The sequence below is a fragment of the Elaeis guineensis genome, chromosome 3 (genome assembly GCF_000442705.2).
Source record: "Elaeis guineensis isolate ETL-2024a chromosome 3, EG11, whole genome shotgun sequence".
Classification (NCBI taxonomy): domain Eukaryota; kingdom Viridiplantae; phylum Streptophyta; class Magnoliopsida; order Arecales; family Arecaceae; genus Elaeis; species Elaeis guineensis.
Genome location: NC_025995.2, coordinates 63,134,849 through 63,149,586, shown reverse-complemented (window position 1 = coordinate 63,149,586; position 14,738 = coordinate 63,134,849). Strand labels below are relative to the sequence as shown.

The 14,738-nt window shown below is 32.2% G+C and overlaps 1 long non-coding RNA gene across 1 annotated transcript; it reads left to right on the top strand.

The window, feature by feature from the left end:
• Positions 1 to 9,684: 9,684 nt before the first annotated feature.
• Positions 9,685 to 14,410, top strand: LOC140856076 (uncharacterized). The gene is made up of 3 exons (XR_012139474.1): positions 9,685 to 11,545; positions 13,298 to 14,160; positions 14,258 to 14,410. It is a non-coding gene; the product is annotated as an uncharacterized lncRNA (long non-coding RNA).
• The last annotated feature ends 328 nt before the right edge of the window (positions 14,411 to 14,738 follow it).

Sequence of the window (14,738 nt, the reverse complement as noted above, 5' to 3'; positions counted from 1 at the left end):
TATTGATCACAGACATTCAGGTGTGTGTGTGTGTGTGTGTGTTTTATTGATAAAAATCCCTTATTGCTTCCTAATTGCTGAATAGAGAGGTAGATATTTTCATCTTTTCACATTATGTAAGCAGTTTGACTGACGTTGTTAATTTATTTGGATAGTATGGATTTTCAGACTATTGGATGTAAGCATAATAAAAGAAAACCTCAAGAGGGGTTTTTGTAATTTATTGTTAATGAAGAAGGTAGCTATTGTTAAATAGCTCTAGAAGAAATAAAACCATTAGAGTAAGGATACAAGAGACTCAAGAAAATGGTGTCTTTTAGAAAAAAGATTGGGACAGACATTTGCTGATAGGTGTGAATCATTTAGAAAACTATGCAAATACTAGTTTTAATGCTATGAGGTTGCAATCATCATATAGCTATTTGGAGTTATAGTAAATTGTTCTAAATTATATTATTGTTGCTAATATATACTAGATAGTGATACTAGTTTATTTGTCATGCATTGACTCAATGGCATAAGAAGTTTGGTTCTGCTAGGCATTTTATTAATTCCAAGAATACATAAACAAGTAGAATAATTTACAGCATCTCTACACACCTGCAAATTAGTTTAAAAATAAAATTTTAAAAATTTAGAGTCATTTAGAACCAAGAATTTTTGCTAATACTATCTTCATGGCCTACCGGATAATGCACAAATTTTAATCAAGTTATTATTAAAATCTCAAATATGGTAACTACAATTAGATTGTAATCTCTCTAGTACAATGCCCAAATCAAGCACACACTACACAATATCTAGAAAAAGATAAGAGAATGAAAAATAAGCTAATAGCCTAGCAAGTTATGTCTCTACACATGTAGTTGGATCAAGTGTATAATATACAAAAAAACATTTTACAAATACAAGTATCATTATCCATCATAAAAGAAAATAATTTGTAAATTTCAAGGAGGACTTTCATAAATGGCATGCTGATGTTTATCTGCTTAGTAATTTACCTTTTAAAATACTAGTCCAAAAACTAGATTAATGCATCTTATTGAAAAAAAAATTATTTTATAAAATTTTCAAAAAGTTATTTACAATTTTTCCCTCTCTTAGTCTTTATAAAGGATATAGAGCTTTCAATATCCATAAACTTCCAAATAAGATTTGATAGCTATTTTATACATTTCCATCATGTAGAATCAACCAATATTTTGCTTTTGGTACCCAAAAATCCAATATCATACTTAAATTTAGTATTTCATGCTTAATCAATATTTTAAAAATATTTTTCAATGCAAGTTTTACATATATAATATTTAATTTCAATCATAAAAATTTTATAAATACTTTCCATAAGTTTACTATCAAGAACTGCTATTATGGCTATTTAAGAAACACAAATTTAAAAACTAGACATTTAGATATGATGACATCACTAATTAAGAACAAGATTTAAAAATAAATTTCAAATTATATTATATGAAATGCATGGTAAAAAAAATTAGAATGGTGAAGGAACTTATAGATCTAGATGGATGAGATCTACAATTCCTCTTGACAAGACTATATACTATCTCAAACAAATATACCAAATCATTAGGCTTCGCTCCAAAATCATAAATACACTACCTTTAAAATTTTCTAATTTATAAATCTAGTTGTAGACATTGACATATGATTTCTAGATGTCCACTCTAAACATTTTATTGCTTATGTTCCTTATTGAAAATTCAAAATCATCTTTGTTCTCTTTTTGAAAATCATTTTGTCAAAGTCTAAAAGCTTTTTTTCCTTTGAAAAAAAAACTTTCAAATCTGATTATGTTGCTTGCACTTGTGAAGTAAAAGATGACTCACATAACAAATTGGAAAATCACTAAGCTTGTACAGGTTTTTAACATATGAAGTAAAAGATAATAACACTTGCATGATTGTTGTCTCGAAGCCTGGCCATACAATCCTAAGGATAGAGCAAGTTCAAAATATAGGTAATATAGCTACAACTTTGGGACTTGCAAGATGATGCAAATCCAACTTAATATATGTCTTCAAAATGCAAGAATGTAAGAAAAGATTATTTTGAACAAATAAACCATTAGTATTTGGAATGAATATTATTGGTCTCCAAATACCATTCATGTAAGGTGATGTGCATTTGACCAACTATCAAAATGAAGGCCCACAATGAGTCCAACTATCAAATGCAAGGTGATATACCACAAAACCAACTATAGTCAATGTGACAAAACTGACTAATTAAAGCTTGCCATAGAGCCTTCATATTGGTCAATTAGCTCTCACCATGTAGCTAGTCTTGGGGTGTGTGGAGATACCCAAATCTCCCCCCATCTAGTTACAATTGGCCCACAATGGCAAATGGTCTCCCTAGCCATGAGATCATGGAAATTGGGTACAGGAGAATCACCCACGCAATATCTTCTGAATAGCAAATAGTTATCCAAAATGGCCTATCCATACATCTTAAAATTTCATAGTGATGGGTACTGATCCTCGTCTATATAAATGACTTCAAGGGGACCCTTTAGTTAAGTTCTAAGATTGAAACTCAAAGTCTAGCCTTGATTCCCAGCTCTCTAGAGTTTCCATTGCTCTGCCACTCACATAGTAGTTCTATTCTTTCTCTAAGAATTATTTGATTTAGACATCAAAGGATCCCCCATCGAACACTGGCAAGTTCATTCTTTGTCTGTGATTTTTTAGGACTAAGTCAGGTATTGGATTGAAGATCTTACTCCAATCTCCTTGCCTTTGCCACTGATTAGATATGATCAACCCAGCTATGATCATATCTACTCGGCAATTATCATCCACCAGCCAAGAAGGCACATGAAGATTTCCAGCCAACTCCCTTGGTCCATGTAGCACCTCATCGAGCCCTCCAACATACTAGCCATCTTGATGGCTTAGTCAGATCTATTCCCAACAACAATACTAGGTTTCACAAAAATTTGAAAGAAACCAAATTATTGAAGTTGAAGCTAAAAATTCTTGGAACTATTGGTGCAACAAGAAGGAAAATAGTCAGCAAACACTTTAAAAAAAGAGTAGCTGGATGATAATTTTTAATATTATGCATTTTGGACTAGTCAATACCAAGTTTGGTACTAAGAATATTTAAAACCCTTACAAATAATATGATAGGCAACTTAAAATAGTTGAAAAAAATAGACTAAGTGCATATTTGAATGGTTGGGTCCAAAATCCCATGATATTTGTGTGTTGGGCTAGCATAACCACCAAAAGTATTGGATTATAAAATGAGCTATCCTATGCTTAAAGTATATAGAACTAGTTTTTGAGTTGGCTCGCTTGAATTCCATTGGGAGAAAAAATGATCTTTATAGGTTGGTCAGCCCACTTAAAAGGTAATCCTGGATACTTATTAATGTGGGCTTGGCTCAGTCTACAATTTAATGGTTTTGGTGGTTGAGTCATGAAATCAATAGGATTTGGACCCAAACATCCAAATAGGTCCTAAGGAACCATTTAGTACATTTAATTTGGCTCTCTTGTTAATAATTCTGGATGATCAGTTAGGAGATGAAAGGGGATGAGATTGCATTGGATAATCACTTAGTGTTTCAACAATTGAAAAAGTTGGGAATATACTTTATAGACATTATTCAAAATTAATTGCTGAAATAAGGGCCTCGAATCAAGTTTATTGGTGAACATATTGAACATAGGTGGTAAATCAGTAACCATCTCCTATCAAAATTTGTCATACCTAGCAACAAAAGTTGAGCAACACTTCAGTGCATGTTGGCAATTCTTTGTAAGTTGGTGTAGGCCAATGTTGTTAAGATTAGGATAAGATTGTAAATGATAAAGGGGCTTTGATATGATAGAGTCAGGGACAGTAAGATCTCTTCAAATTTCTATGAAGAATATGAAACAATATAATGCTGCAACAATAAGTAACAAATCACAATAAGGAGGCAAAATTTGATAATCAAAGAGAAATCTGCTATTTGAAAAGCATATTGAGAATAATTTAAGAGGACATTTGGTGACCCAAATTGGATCATCAAGATGATAATAGATTACTAATGATTCTTATCCTAGGATAACCTAATCTCCAATAATTTAAGATCACTATGTTTGGTATGCTATATTTCAATGATTAAAGATTCTTGGATATCTACTAGTAACATGTTTGATATTCTATAGGAACCCTAGATCACGGACTATAAAATATCAAAAGAACCCCTAATATTTTTCATAAAAATATATTTATCAGTTATATCAAACATATTATAGTGAAATATTAATATATTTATTAATGTATTCCATAAAAAGTATATTTATTAGTCCTATAAATATTTATCCTCTAAAGATATATTAATTATATATTATTATAGAATCAATATTGTTATTTATACTAACAATATATTATTTTATATTACTAATATTTATTTTGATTAGAAAAATAAGGAAATTATATAATTATAATGCACAATAATATATTTATGCTATAATTTAAAATTATGATTGAATAATAATATAATGATAATATGATTAATAATATATTATAATTAATACAATATATCATAAATATATTATATAATATTAATATAATATAATATATCAAAATAATATATTAATAATATAATGATATATCAACTTTTCTGTTGGACTAAAGAAAATTTTTGTCCTTAAAATTTTATCCTAAGATCATTGCCTTAAGGATATATTGGATACCCAACTCAAGGATGGATATCTCATTACTATGCTAGATGTATGTCCTAGAAGTCAGATGGTTGACACATGTATACATTTTAAGTGCATAATTTTTATAATTAAATTTTTAAAATAAATAAAATTTGGATTGTTTTTTATTCATATTGTATTTAAATTGTATCTATGAATCATCCGAAAAATTAACAGATGATGATACATATTTTCAAGAGTTGAGAATTTGAGGTACATGTCATTAGTGATTAATTTCTAAATACTCTCGATCGATGGATCGTCATAGAGACGGTGACTGATCTGGATAGATCGGTGCACAGATCATTTTTCTTCTTAGATAGATGGATCTCGAGTCTACAGTATAGAGATATCAGAGTGAGAGTGTAGGTGCTTGATAGATATTAAGGGTACTAAGCGTGACCAATACAAGAAGTCATTAGGATGGCTATTTATTTGTCGGTGACTTATTCATAGTTGCAGTTGTGTAGATAGTTCTTTGACCTATGGTGCCTCGACTGTTTATAGTGGGATTACTATAGTTTGACTGCACAATCACTTGGTTACCTAGTCATTCAAAATTTTACAGTGTATGTTGGCTACAGTAGGTCTATTGTAGGAATAGGGTGTGCACCAAGATGGAATTTATCAATCCTGATATATAGGGAGAGATCCTATGCAATTTACAAGACTGAGTCCTAAAATTCATGACCATGGTAGGTGAATGATGGAAAGAAGTTTTCATAAAATTTTATATGGACTCAAGTTGATTGAATCTGGCATATGACGGATGAACAGATTTGATGAGTTATCCTTGACCTACGTCTTGTTGGGACTCATGACCAAGGAACTGAACTACATGATAACTACATCTAGAGGTTCAATATTTCATACTGCTAGATTGCCACTACATACTGCTACATATTATTGGTGGATTGTGAGACTTGATGAGTATCATCTTAATGATTGATGATCTTTAATCGATAGAGTTGGAAGTGTTCCAACCCATTGAAAGGAGTTTTGATGATATTGTGATGAATTGCCACTAGATCATAGTATATCTCACTACCAAACAGAATAGAACCTATGGGGTCATACACAAAAGAGATCTTTATCTGATTAGATGGTTGAATTATTACTATAAATCATAATAGAAATTAATTATCAATATGATTGATATTGCAAAAGTTGTAATTAACTAATTTGCTAAGTATCAGTGAATTGTAAGAGGATCAATTGGCGATTGGATTGTTGTCTGACTCAATTTGATTCAGTTATAGGATATAAATTAGATCTAATTGAATTAGATTCAATTTGATTTCATTTGAATTTGATTAGATCAAGCCTAATTGAATTATGAGATAACCCAATTACATAAGGAGATCAATTCCTAGTTTGACTAGAACTTAATTGAATTAATTTTCTAATTAGATTAGGATTTAATTCAGATTTAATTTGAGTTTCTAATTAGACTAAAAATTTGCTTGATTTGGGTGCTACCTAATCCTAAATTGGTTAGGATTAAAACATATTTAAAACATATTTAATACAGCACCAAAAGGGAATCCTAGTTGGACTGGGATTCTCTTTCCATGTGCCAACAATATTCATGCTGAAAAGGGGAATGCCTCCCTTGAATTTTGTGCATCCAAAGAGCCACGCCACACCCTTTCATGCGTCCCTATTTTCCCTCCTTTGATTAGGATTTAATCTGGTTTGATTTGAATTTAAATCAGGTCGGTTTTTGAATCAAAGTAGGAATCCTAGTTTGTTGAGTTTTGGACATTCAAACCTAGTCTTAACCAACTACTTGGATGCCTATTTAAAGAGGAGATTATGGACATGTAAGAAAGAATAGAAATCTGTTTTAACACAGAAAAAAGAGAGGTGGGGCATGGGCTTTTGGGCGTGAGTCCCCTTGGGCATTGGGTTTCAAGAAAGGGAAGAGAGAAGGATTCTCTCCTCTTCTAGGTTTTCTTCCTCCTGTTCTTTCTCTTCTTCTTCTCCTTGTTCTCTGAGAGGGCCTTAGAGAGTTGAAGAGGGTCTTCAATCAGCCATCAAAAAGGTATCTTTTATAAGGAAACTACTAGCACCCTGGGGAAGACAAAGGCTTCAGATTGGATCGAAGATGTCATGTGGATATCCGTAGAGATCGGACGCGTATGTGGCTCTATAGAAATCTCACTCTACGAAAAAGGTATTTATCTGATCTAAATTTGATTTTTTATTTTCAACATCTTGATCTTGTATGTGATAGATCCTAAGACATCAATAGATTAGATTTATTGCGTGAATGATTGATTAAAAAAAATTTAATCTAGGGATGAAATTTTTTCGCTACTAGTTTTTAAATTTCTGCATGCACAACTAGGATATGAGATTTTCTAGAATTGCTTCAAGTGGTATCAGAGCTAGGTTATTTCATATGCATTAGATTAAGATCTAAAAATCAGATTTAATAGATCTAAAAATTTTTGGTTAAAGTTCAAGATCGTTCAGATAAGTTGTTGTCCTAGAATGATCACTGAACGTTATTTGATAATGTGTTAATCAAAATTTTTACATCTGATTTTTATGATGCATAAGATTAAAATCTGATGCTTATGTTATGATATGATCATGTTTAGATCTATATTACATGAGATGTACATGATTAGATCTTGTTTATACATGAGATGTATAAATAATATGCATAAGTGATATGTGTAGATATAGTTTGTTAGATCTAAAATACGTGAGATGCATGTAATTAGATCTAAATAATACATGAGATGTATAATTGATTAAACCTATTTTAGATTAGATTTAAATTGATTGGGTTAATCAAAATTATCCTGATATAAGGTTGTCTTGGGATAATGAAAATTATACTGAATGGTTATCCTAGGATAATATAAGATGAGACCCTTTTTTTAAATCAAAATTTTAGATCCAAAATTATTTAGGATCTAATCATAAATTTGAAATTTATGAGGTTATGTATGAGATACATGATTAAATATTTAGATATGAAAGTAGTTTTGACATCTAAACTACTTCATGTTCATAATGCACTTAATTAAAGATCTAAAATTATGAGTTAAAGATCTGAAATTGAGTATTAAGGATCTGAAATTGAGAATTTAAGATCTTAATTTTAAGCATAAAACATGAGGATTGGGCTTGCATAGTTCAACTAGATCTAGTAATTTGATTGCTTTTGAGTAATCGACTAATAAGTGATAGGACTCAATCGAGATTAGTGGTTGACCCAACTCAATCAAGAGTTGATTAGGATTAGGTCAAGAGTGCTCGAGATCAATCCAATAGTTATAGATTAGTCACATCAATTAACAGCCTCATATTGGATCGATTAACTCAAAGATCTAATTTGGCTCAGTGGTTCGAGCTTGAGTTACACAAGCTAATCTATTCAAAATTGATTGATCTATTGGTGTCTAAGGAAAGTGATTTGATTTGATCTAAAAAGAGATAGTTATTTTATTGATTTTATTCGCTGATCTATCAATTTATTAGTGTTTAAGAAAAGCAACGGGGTGACCCCCACCAACTATATGCTTTTTTGGCCAATTTGGTTAATTAATGTTGATGTGGTTGCCTTGTGATTTGAGCTAAGCCACGTCCTTATGGTTAGTCATAATGGTTATGACTAATTAAGATTAAAAAGACCTAAAATAAAATCTCCTCAATAATATTAAGTCGAGGGGTGTTCCACCATTAGAGAGTACTGTGCTCCCTCCGATGTTGACTGTTTTCGACTGAATATAGTGGTTCAGTTACATCAGGGGAGAAGCAACTACTCTATTGGTATGAGATGCTGCAGGGTGGAGATGGAGTTCTCTCAATAATTGTCAGGTGAGGATCCCAATGATGGCTACAATCATGCTCAATGTTGGATCTGACTTAACTAAGAATTGAGATCAATAACTGTCAGATGAGGTTTCAAGATCTAGAGATCAGATCCATTATAATTTACTTAAGAAGTATTGGACAAGAGTTATCCACCTATTGGTTAACATATTTCTCAATAATTCTCAGGTGAGGTAGCATGCCAATCGGTGGGACTGTAGTACCTGCTAGGAATCCTAACTCACGAAGGGGTTCTTGTTTTCCATTCGAGGAGTGTAGAGATTCGAAAAAATAGTGATAGGTAGTTTATTTTTAAAATAAAATTTTTAAAATAAATTAAAATCAATTACAAAAGTCTAACTAAAAACTTCTTCTCTCTATAGAAAAATTGCCTGCCCCCAAATGATTTACCCACTTCTTTGAGTACAACCAATTGTCAGGTTCCAACTGTAAGGATTGGCTAAGGGACTTGAAAGATGTTTTGAGTTTCGAGTAGCTAGATTGTATCTTAGATCAGAAAATATCGATAGGGATCTTGAAAAGTTTAAGGGACACACCTTTAGAAGGTATGTCGGACCTGCTCATGATTGAGACTAATCTTATGATTTTTTCTACTACCAGTTGGATAATAGACTCAGTTCTAGTGTACACTTGTATACTACAATATAGGATCTTATGGAATATAGAAGGTTGAGGCTAAGAGAGATAATCCTACGAGTAGACAATGGAGCAAAAGTTGCTGCTGTGACCGCAGGGACCTATCCTCTTTGATTACCGTCTGGTTTCTATTTAGAACGTCTGTTATTGTGTACCTATTACTAGTATAAATTTGATTTCTATTTCAAGCCTACCACAGGATGACTATGAAATTAGTTTTAAGAAGGACCATTGTATCATTTATTTTGAAAATAAATTGGTTGAACATGGTCACTTAATTAATAGTCTCTATCATTTGTATGTTGATGTAGATGAATCAGTTAATATTAAAAATTATATCCTAAAGCCAATCATTTGGCGATTGTGTTATTTATAAATTTTATATGAATTATTTATTAATAAAAATTATTTGGCTTTATCATCACAAATTATACATCTTTTCTATTGAACTCCTGTATTGTGATGAAGTCCTTAAAACTATTTTCAATCGATAAAAGATGATTTATCATGTAGTTCTTGAACTAGTTCATGATCAAATGATGCATTATTAACTAGGACAATAATGTTCATCAAGTATAGGTCGTTGTATGTCATATGGATTGATTGTTCTCGTAACCAAAGAGTGTAAAAATACTAGTATGGCATACAGGTGAAATATAGAAGTATATTTATACTGAACGTGACCAACTGTGGAGCACTCTGCTATCAAGAGTAGCTCACAAAAGATATAGATATAAGTATCCTTTTGATTTAAGATCACCACGGTAACTTGCAAGTAACTAACTGTGCTTTGGTACCAAACTATCTAAATTTTTAATTCAGTAATGAAAAATTTTTGGACATAGTCAAGTACTTATGAAATCGATGTGTGAGTTAAGATGGGATTGACCGCTCTTGGTTTTAGAGGTTAGTGCTATATTGTGTTTCAATTCAATAAAATTTTAGCCAGGATAGTCTTTATGAGGAGTCACAGAATTTATGAGGTTAAGATACATTATAGATGTATTGATTAAGAGTTGATAGTTTAACTCTAAATCATCCTAAGTACTGAGGGTCAAAGGGATAAATTATATGGTAACCATATACCAAGAGTTCTTAAATGTTACTTTGCAATCATTCGGCCTATTCGAACGTCGAGTACCATTATTAGATGGTTAATTCGATTAGTATAAAAATTTATTCCTATGCTATCAGCTTAGATTTGAATCTATGAGGTCACACTCAAAAAAAATTTCTATCTGATCAGATGGCTGACCAGTGATTGAGAATCGTTCAGAGGTATAATCGTCAATATGATTGATAATTAATCTTATGCAAAAGTTACAATGAAATAATTTACTAATGGTTAGTGAATTATAAGAAAATTAATTTGAAATTAGATTACTGATTAGCTCAATTTGATTGAGTGATAAAATTTAGATCAAGTCTAATTGAATTAGATTCAATTAGGTCTGATCCGATTAGGTTATAAGATGACCTAATCATTAAGGGTGTTTGACTCCTAATTGGATCAGGACTTGGGCTTAATTAATTTTTGATTGGATTAAGATTTAATTGAGTTGGTTCAGTGCCTAATTAGATTAGATTCAGATATCTAATTAGGTCTAACCTAATTTGATTAGGATGAGAACCTAATTGGATCGAGTGCAAATTCAAATGAGTTTGAATTTCAAACCCCTTGCGCCACCTCATCCCACACCCTTTTGCTCTCCATGCAAATTCAAAATTTGCATGGAGAATTCACATGCCTAAGCTCTCTTTGTCATCCACCATGGATAAAGATAAGTTGGTTAAGTTTTGAATTCAAATGGAGTTTGAATTTAAACTAAACTACCTAATCCTTATCTCATCCTATCCACTCTCATCGCCCACCTTAAATCCTCTTATTTTTGTGTGACAAAAAGAGGAGGGGAATCACTGTGAGAGAAGTCTCAGAGTGGGGGCATGAAAATGAGAGAAGAGTGGGTCTTCTATGCATGAAAAATAGAGGAAACTTGTTCCTCTTGGGAGTGAGCGTTGTGGGTTTCCTAGGGTTCCGACTCTAGGGTTTTGGAAAGAGAGAAAAATTGAGAGAAGAGTGTCTTTTCTTTGCTTTTCTTCCTTCCACCTCATGACCTCTAGACATTCTCCTTGAAAGTGTCCAAGTGATTCGAAGAAGAACCTAGATCAGCCAGCAAAAAGATTTTCACGCGAGCTAGCACTCTCGGAGAGATCGATCAGCACCAGAACTTTGAGTGGACGTCCTATAGGGGCCGAGTGCTCTGTGCAGCTGCAAGCGATCAGAAGGACCTCTTTGCTACAATTATCAGTAGCGATGATCAGCTACCCATGCTTTGGTAAGAGATCTGATCTCTGTAGATACGATCTACCTGTGATGATCTAGTTTGTAGTAGATTTGATCTACTACATGATTGATATGATTGATCGTATCTTAGAACTTAGATTATACATGTCATTCATATCATATGATCCTTTGTAAGTAGTTTTTAGATCTGATCTTATGCATCCATAGAGATTAAAATGTTTAATCTAGTCTCTTCCGTTGAAAATTTTAAAAAATGCATGCATGAAACTGCCTGTGTTTCCTTCAATTGATATCAGAGCATAGGTTCTATATATTATGAATATATATGTATTCAGATCTGATTTTCTATTATTTAGATTAGATCTAAATGGTTTTTATATTTAGATATGATATTTATCAGTCTCATATGTGATATGATTAGATTAGATATCCTAGTAGCCAAATATTCTAACTGGGTTAATCACCAGACCATCCAGTCATAGGAGTAAATAGAGTTTAAAGGCCCTTTCTTCCCATTCGATGGGGTGTTCTTATCACATGTAAGGGTGCTGTGTCATTATATCTCATGAAGAAGAATCATGAAAGGAAGAAAATTTACTTTTTGTTAAAATCTTAGATCCAAAACTTCTAGGATCTGTTGTATGTGATATAAATTTAAATTGTATGAAAAATAGTAACATTTAATTATCATGATAAAAATTATTTTAATCATAAAAAATAAAATTTGGAATCACAAATAAGTTTAGATGAGATCTAAAAATTAGTTATGATTGATTTTATTGATATTTATGCAAAATTGTTCAGATCTGAAATTTTACAAAAGTTGATGACATGTGTGCTGATCCATCTCAATTTTAGACTGAGTTGACTCAAAATCCTGATGGATCAGCTCAGTTTTCTGTTGAGCAGATCCAATTGAAGTAGGTGAATAATATAGGTTATTGTTCATCACCAGTGATTAGGTTTGGCAGACCCTCCCATCGATCTCACTTACCTGGCCAATGTGGTCAATCAGCTTTTGATTAGGTTGCTCATTAATTCAAGCTAATCCATGCTATCTAGGTTAATCAGTATAACTGATTTAGGTGTCTTTGGATCGACCTGTCTGTAGTCCATTTTGATCTGACTTGGTGAAGTCAGTGGGAGGATTATTGACTATCAGTTAATTTTTTTTTCTCTCTAAAAATATTTAACTAAATCCACTAAATTCTTAGGTCTTTAAAATAAAATAGTTATAGAGATAACTAGATCATAGCCTCCTATTAGATTGGGTGATAATGGATCCATTAGTCTGATAATCATTGGAGGTACAAATGTCTGGTGCTTAACTGCTAGTGGAATTATCATTCATAATATGATAACTCAGTTTGTGTCTCTTTGATGGGTGGTCAGGTTGATCGAACAAAATCAGACCTAATCATTCGTTAGTTAGATGCATTGAGTATGGTCATGTTAATGATTGGACCTAATTAGGTTTTTAGTAGAGGTGCAAATGCCTGTTGAAAAGATTCCTGGGGCAAAACTAATTACTAAAAATTATTTAAAAAAATAATTGATTAAGAATCTATCCATAGGTGCACATAGGTTGGCTGAGCAAACTCGGGCCTGTGTGCAGTTTGTATGGATTCTAGTACCTGCTAAAGAATTAAGATAATTTCTCAAATTGGAGGTAGAGGCTATCAATTCATTTAAATTAGTGATAGAACTTTTAGACTAAAGTCCATGTCTTTAGATTTTAATAATTCATATACTAATTAGGCTTTTGGTTTTTTCTTTTATGTAGTTATGACTACCACATTGTCGCTCCGATCACTATTAGATAGCGATAAACTGATGAGATCCAATTTCGATAATTGGTATCAAAAACTTAAAATCATCCTAGAGCACTAGCGGATCTTGTAGTTCTGACAGATCTGACACCTAAAGAGCCCACTCCGAGTGCTCGTAGCATGGTTCGAGATACTTATCAAAAATGGCTCAATGATTGTACCATAGTACATTATATTAAGCAGGCGACAATGAATGATGAGTTCAGCCACAAGTTCGAGGATGCTCAGCTAGAGGAGATGTTACAAGTATTGAATGAATCCTTCGACACTTTCGACGATGTTGAGAGGCACAAGACTAGTTGTGCCATTTTCAATGCTCGAATGAGGAAACGGGCATCAGCCATCGATCATGTATTATACATGATCAAACAGATCGAGTGCTTGAGCAAGATCGATTTTTTTTTACATGAGCAGTTGGGAAAAGATTCGATTCTGAACTCCCTGTCCAAGTCCTATCTCCCTTTTCTCAGTCATTATAGAACGACAAAGCCTACAATTAACTACTATGATTTACTAAGGTTGTTGCAAACTTTTAAGAAGGAACACTAGCTCCATGAGGAGATGATGAATGTAGTGAGAGGATCTTCGATAGGGCATCGTCTCTTTAAGAAAGAAAAAAAGAAACATAAGAAGAAGATACACAGTGCTAGGGTGTCTAAGCCCACTCAGATCAAGAAGTTCAAGTCTGATCAGAGTCAAGCAGAATACTTCTACTGTAAGAAATAAGATCACTGAAAGAGGAATTGTCCTCTTTACATTGCTTCCCTTGACCTGTACCGATCAAATAAGAAGAAGAAGCAAGCGGTTGCTGATCAAAGTAATTATTTGATAACACCTTGCAACTTCTCTATTTTTATACTATGATCTAGATATTAAATACTGATAGTCCTATTAATATTTGTAATTCATTGCAGGAACTTCAAGTCAGTAGAAGATTTGAAGACGGCGAGAGATTTCTGAACATTGAAGATGGAAGATCAGTTTCAGTTCTAGCTTTAGAAATTATCAAGCTTGTTTTCATTTTTATCCTAATTTTTTATTGAATGTAATTTCTGTAGGCCTTCTGGCCAAGAACCATTATAAAATTTTAATAAAGAAAGATTCTTATGATATCATTTTGAATGGTATTACTGAGATGAATGGATAATTGAGTAATGGCATTTACATTTTATCATAGCTTGTTAGTGTAATGTACATGTTGAATAAATATCCTAGAATAGATAATATCACGGATGCCTACCTTTGGCATTATAAGCTAGGTTATATTAACAAGAACAGAATAAACAGACTGACTCAAGAGAGAATCCTCAAAGTCAATGTTTATGAATCATTGTCAACCTGTGAATCTTGTCTTCTTGAAAAAATGACTAAGTCACTTTTTACTGAAAAAGATGA